The sequence below is a fragment of the Monodon monoceros genome, unplaced genomic scaffold (assembly GCF_005190385.1).
Source record: "Monodon monoceros isolate NGI ecotype Baffin Bay Population unplaced genomic scaffold, NGI_Narwhal_1 Super_Scaffold_22, whole genome shotgun sequence".
NCBI lineage: Eukaryota > Metazoa > Chordata > Mammalia > Artiodactyla > Monodontidae > Monodon > Monodon monoceros.
Window position 1 is genome coordinate 10,343,647 of NW_021703779.1, and position 6,584 is coordinate 10,350,230.

At 50.1% G+C, this 6,584-nt stretch overlaps 1 non-coding gene across 1 annotated transcript; it reads left to right on the plus strand.

Moving 5' to 3' along the window:
* The first annotated feature begins 1,011 nt into the window (after positions 1–1,011).
* Positions 1,012–1,084, plus strand: TRNAE-UUC. Its single transcript has one exon. It is a non-coding gene; the product is annotated as a tRNA-Glu (tRNA).
* The last annotated feature ends 5,500 nt before the right edge of the window (positions 1,085–6,584 follow it).

A 6,584-nucleotide genomic window follows, 5' to 3' on the forward strand; every position in this document is an offset into this window, starting at 1 on the left:
TTTTGTGTCAAGATGTGTCGGAAAATAATCTGTCTGTGTCTCAGGAGGAGACACTTTGAGGGCACCCAGGTTTATGAGGTTGTTCCTGACACAGCTCAGCCGCGAGTCCATTCCTCAGCTCCTGGGAGAGGCTGGCTGCCCACGTTCTCCCACAGGGACAGAGCCTGGGGTGACTCTAAATGTCCAAGATCAGGGAAGCAGGTACATCCCATCACCCGTGCATGCTTGATCATTTATGCAGCCATTGAACAAATATTTATTGAGCTCTCCTTTCTCCTTGCTAGAAAACTATACCTCCTTTAAAATTATGTCATAGAAGTAAATGCAAAATCTGTGAAGATGTCAATCACGTTTTGTTGAGTAAGTTGAGTAAGATAGATTAGATAATAGATGGTAGAGATAGATACATAAATATTAGATAGATGCGGGACTTCCTTGGTGGCGCAGTGGTTGAGAATCTGCCTGCCAATGCAGGGGACACGGGTTCGAGCCCTGGTCTGGGAAGATCCCACATGCCGCGGAGCAACTGGGCCTGTGAGCCACAACTACTGAGCCTGCGCGTCCGGAGCCTGTGCTCCGCATCAAGAGAGGCCGCGACAGCGAGGGGCCCGCGCACCACGATGGAGAGGGGCTCCCGTTCGCCGCAACTAGAGAAAGCCCTCACACAGAAACGAAGACCCAACACAGCCAAAAAGAAATAAATTAATTAATTAAAAAAAATAGATAGATGAAAAAGATGCCATGATAGATGAATAGAGAAATAGATATAAATGTAGATAGACAATAGTTAGATGAATAGATAGAGAATGGATGGTATAGATAGATAGATTGATAATACATATGTATTGTAATACATATGTATAATACATATGTATAATACAATAATACATAGATGATAGATAATAGATTGATAATATAGATAGATAATAGATGAAAAGATGACATGATAGATGGATAGATACAGCTATAGACATAGATATAGATACAGATAAAAATAGACAGATTGGGAGTTCCCTGGTGGTCCAGTGGTTAGGACTCAGCACTTTCACTGCCGTGGGCTCAGGTTCAATCCCTGGTCAGGGAACTAAGGTCCCACAAACCATGCGGGGCATCCAAAATAAAAAAGAAGAAATTTATTGATTGATACAGCTAGATAGATGTTATAGATAGAAATAGACAGATGGATAGATAGAAAGATGATACATGATAGATAGATAGATGATAGATAGATGATAGAAAGATAGACATATACATAGATGATAGATAATAGATGAAAAAGATGACATGATAGATGGATAGATACAGCTATAGACATAGATAGAGACAGAAATAGGGGTTGATTGATACATCTAGATAGATAATACAGAAAGAAATAGTAATAGATAGATGGATAAATACATAGTTTAGATAGATAGATGATAGATAGGTAGGTAGATAGATGATAGATAGATAGGTAGGTAGATAGATGATAGATAGATGATAGATAACAGAGAGAGACATACACACCCACACACAGGAACTCCAAGCGTCTCACAAAATTCTCCCCTCCCTGGAAACCAAGGGGTAGAGTTAGAAACTGGATATTCTGGCTGCTCCAGGCCTTCTGGAATTCTTGTAAACCTAACCACAATTTAAGTGTCACAGGGAAATCTGCTATTTGAGCAAGCCCTGGAATTTGAGCGGGCAGCTGGGAAGCCACAGACCAGGAGCGACACTGCCGTTTTCCGTACCATCCATACTCACGTTTCCTCAAGCTCAGCAGAAATCTACAGCTTAGAATCTCAGCAGAGGCTTTAATTGAAGGTCTCTGCTTTTGCAGAGCAAGCCAGAGTTACACATTAGAGCAGGGAGACAACTCGGGGGACTTCTGGGCAGGGGCAGCGGAAGTTGTCATTGGACTTGGAAAGAGAAGATATCTTCGTGCCAATATATAAAGATTTAAAAGTTTGCTAGAAAAAGCACTGACAGGATTTGGACATATGTCCACCTTATGTTTGGTGATCTGCCGTGTGATGTTCTGTAAAATCTGATCTGAACACCCTCTCTCTCTCTCCTTTAATTCAAAACCACCTTTTGAAGGGAACAGAATTTCTGTACAAATAAAACAACACACACCCGACCAACAGTTCCTACAGGAACAGGGATTGACATCCTCACACACGAGAAGTCCACAGGTGGTGGCCTCAGCTGGATGCTGTGAAAGACCCAAGTCCTTCCACCTTGTCACCTCAAGGGTGCAAGGCGGCTGCAGCTCATCCAGACATCACAGCCACGTGCAAAGGCAGGAAGTGTGTAGGTGCAGAGGCAAAGCGAATGGATACTAATGATTTGCTTTGACAGGTGTAGCACGTTGCCTGCCCACCACACCCACAAACATCTTGAAAAAATTTCCTGCTACTTCCTCAATTCACGGTAAAGGCTTTAATTGAAGGGCTAGTGAAACATGGTGGGTTGAACACATGGCTTATTACTTCTGCTTCTCAACATGCTACGGAGAGTAAGGCAAATGGCAGGCTGGGTTCTGCTCCCTCTTCTTCAGCCTTTCTCCCCAGCTTCAGGGTGGACACAGGGCTTGGGGGAGAAAAGAGAGTGGAGGGGCAAGCAGCCGCTTCCTTGGCTGAATGCTGCTGGGGGACAGGGCTGGCTTCACCCCCTCCCCATCTGGTTGATATTTAAGACTGAGGCATGTTTTGTGGCATTTTCGGAAGCTCTTTGGGTCTCCCAGGCCAGACCCCTCTGAGTCTTAGAACCATCCCAACTTCCCCCCACCTTTAAAACAGAACGTGGCAGAGAACCCATCCCCCGGGGAACCCCATGACTTTTTGTGCCCGAAAAATAAGAATTTTAAAAGCTGACATGTTTGTTTCTTTAATACAGGGTGTAACTTAATTAATTAACTCTAACATTCAGAATATAAAATAGATTGGCAGTCCTTGAAAATACACCAATTGATTTTTTTTCCTTTTTACACAATGCGGTGCATAATTTATCCCTATTATTAATTTATGGAGCGCCTCTCTTTGGAGAAGCTCGTAATATCTCTCCAACTTTGGTGTCTTATTAAACATTCATAATCGCCCTTGGAGGAAGGGAAGAGGCAAATATTATTATATTATCAAACAGTTTCTCCATAAAAATCCATAATTGGAATAAAAAGCAATTTCAAGGAGCAAAGGAATGCCCGTGAAAGGTAACACCAAGATCATTTAATGATATGCTTTTCTGATATTCAGCACAACCGAGCTGCACAATTAATCTGGTCCAGGCTGCAGACCAAGCTGCTAGCTACTGGGTGGCCACAGGGGCACAGCTGCCCGTGGGGGCTGCGGATGAAGAGGAGACCACTTCCTGCTGCATCACGCTGGATTTCGAAAGGTCAGAGGGCACGAGGGAGAGAAATTTCCCTCTGCCTCCCTCTTATAAGGACCTGGTGACTGCATTTAGGGCTAACCCGGATAAAACAGAAGAATCTCTCCATCGCTTAATCACATCTGCAAAGGCCCCTTTCCCATGTAAGGTAACATGTCCCAGGTTCTAGGGCTCAGGACGCGGACGCCTCTGGGGAACAAGACTGTGGCTCCAGGACCAGCCAGGGGGGTTATTGACGGAACACCTATGACACGTGAGACTCACCTGGCGACAGCAGAGAGCCCTGGAAATGGTCTGAGCAGGGGAGAGGGTTCGTCTTTGCGGATCGTCCACTTTGCTTTGTCTCCCCATTGGTGGGGATGTGGACTTGAGGGAGGGGAGGATGAGCGGACGCCCACTACTAAGTCCACCTGTGAGCACCGGGTGGCCTGTGGGCAGCCGTGGCCGCGGAGAGAGACAGATGCCTCTGGGTGACATTCAGGTGACAATCAGCAGGTGGGCAAGTGGGGGATGAGTCAGGAAGGACATCCAGGTGCCCCCTGCACTGGGCGGCAGCAGTGCTGTGCCTGTGCTGGGAAACCAACCAGGGCCAGCAGTAAGGTGGCCTTGGGACCATGCTGACCCTGGTGGAGGTGGACGCACCTGTCAGGACACAACTGTTAGGACTGAGTTTCACCCCACCTATTGCCTCTCTTCCTGTCTCAGGGGACATTTGCACCGTCACAGCACCCTCCACCCATGTTTCTGCATGTCCCTCGCCACCCTCCATAACCAGGAACTCCTTGGTGTCAGTCCCACCTTGGTCCCCAAACCCTAGCATCCATGTGACTCTGGGTCAGCCTTGGGACCCCTTCCTAGAAGCTCCTCCTTCTAGAAACACCTCCTTCTGGAGATTCCACTTGGCCAGGAGGGTCCCAGCCTGGAGATGCCCTAGGAAAATGTGAAAGAGTCTAGAGGGATGGCACAGGGGAGGGATGCCCGCTGGTGAATTTCTGAGCCTCCCAGCCTCCACTCAAGGGTACAGGACCACCAGCCTCTGACCAGTCCACGTGAATATCATAAAGCTGATGCCCAGCTGGCCTCCAAGAAAGCCTGGAGCTCGGCACCGAAAGGCCAGAACGACCACCTGGGTCTAGCATGGGCCCACCCGATCCACGTCTCTTGAACCACACACCCAAGGAAGACAGTCCGGACCGGGTTGTAGCCCCAGGGGACCCACCTGCACCCGCCAGCCTCTCTGTCCTCCCGCCTTTAACACCCTCCTCAACCTTCTCCCAGGGTCCCCGCCATCCCGATGACTTTCGTGGGTGGCTGTGCAGAAAGCTGCCTGCACATCTCGGAGCAGCTCTTAACGGGCTGTGATCACCGCTGTCACCATGGCCGCACGTCTCCCGAGGGCCCCCAAGTGCGAGCACACGACAGTGTGGCGAGGGGAGAGGGGAGCCGCCCCCAGCTCAGACATACCCGCAGATATGCCCCCCACGAGAGGACAGGGACACACTGCTGCGTCTCTGTCTGACGGTCACCCGGACGCCGAGTCGCACTGTGCGGTGCTACCCACCACCGTCCTGGCGTGAGAAGGATGGACGCAGAGTCCGTGTGCACCACCCAGCGCTGTCCAGGCATAAACGAGGGAGAAGAGAGGCAGTGTAGACGCGGCGCACGTGCACGCGAAAACCAGCCGCCCATGGAAGGGAATGGTCCCAACACACTCTGACGTGGGTGCGTGTGTCCGTGTGTTGTGTGTGTGGAGAAGTGTGCACGTGGTGTGAGGTGTGTGTCTGTGTCTCTGTGAGTGTGTATAACGTGTGTGTAGTGTGTATGTTGTGTGTCTGAGTGTCTGTGTGTCTACGTTGTGTTTCTGTGTGTGTGTCCGTGTATCTCTGTGTATCTCGTGTGTCTGTGATTGTTGTGTGTCTGGGTGTGTGTATAATGTGTGTTCAGTATGTGTGTGTGTGTGTGTGTGTCTCTGTATGTCTATGTTGTGTCTGTGTGTGTTATGTGTGTTGTCTGTGTGTGTGTGTATGTAGTGTGTGTGCGTTCTATGGCTCTGCCTCTGCGTCTGCATGTGTAGTGTGTTTTGTGTGCTTCGGTATGTATCGTGTGTGTCTGAGTGTGTGTGTATAATTTACAGCGTGTGTCTGTGTGTGTGTGTGTGTCTATGTCACATGTGTTGCCTGTGTGTGTCTCAGTGTGTGTGTATAATGTGGAGTGTGTGTGCATACAATGTGTGTGTGTTTGTGTTCTGTGTCTGTGTGCCTGCATGTGTAGTGTGTGTACGTGTGTCTATCTGTATCTGTTGTACCTGTGTGTTATGTGTGTATCGGTGTGTGTTGTCTATGTGTATATAATGTGTGTCTGTGTGTTTGTGCCCACACATCTACCCCAGACAAGACCCCAGTACCTGCCCCGGTCCCCTAGGTGCGTCCCTTCGTGGACCTATCAACTGTCTCATGCACAGGGCAGCCGTCACTTTGGGGACCAACACACGTGACCCCTTCCCATGTGACCCGGTAGCACAGACAAGGTCAAGTCCGGAGCCAAGACCGGAAACCAGCGTTTCCCCGTGATGCAGGCCCAACTCCCACCCTCCTTGCTGGCACCTCCTGGACTGTCCCGTTCCTTTTCCCAGAAGTCTCCTTTCTTCTCCCAGCGTCAGTGTTAACCTGTGATAACAGCCGCTCAGTAGGGTCCCTGAAAGGGCGCATCTGCCTCTCCCTCGGGAATCCCTGCTGGGGCTGCGGCGTCGCAGCCGCGCACGCTGATGGGATGGAGGGAGCCTGGCGCTCACGCGGCTGTCCTCGCCTTGCTGTGCTTTTGTGCTGCGTTATCACATTAGACCCATCGACCCTCTTATGTCGCTGCGCGGGGAGGGCTGCAATCCCACTTGATGAAGCTATAATGGACTCTGGGCCAAGGGCTCCGATGCCATCCAGCAGACACTTGAGAACTAATCTGTGTCCAGACTCAATAGAGGATTTCGTCCGCCTCCCAGAGACCCCCCGTTTCGGCGGGGCCGGAGCACGTGGCCGGCGAGGCTGCCGCAGAGGCCTGAGTGCTGGGCCCCATCCATCCTGCTGGCGCCGGCCCGGCTCACCAGCTCCGCTCCCAGGACGCTCCCGGGACGTGGGATTTGCAGCTGATTTCAATTTCATCCTGTTCCTCGGGTCAGATGGCTCCGGGCACACGGCAGAGAAATCAAGCACAATGCCAGC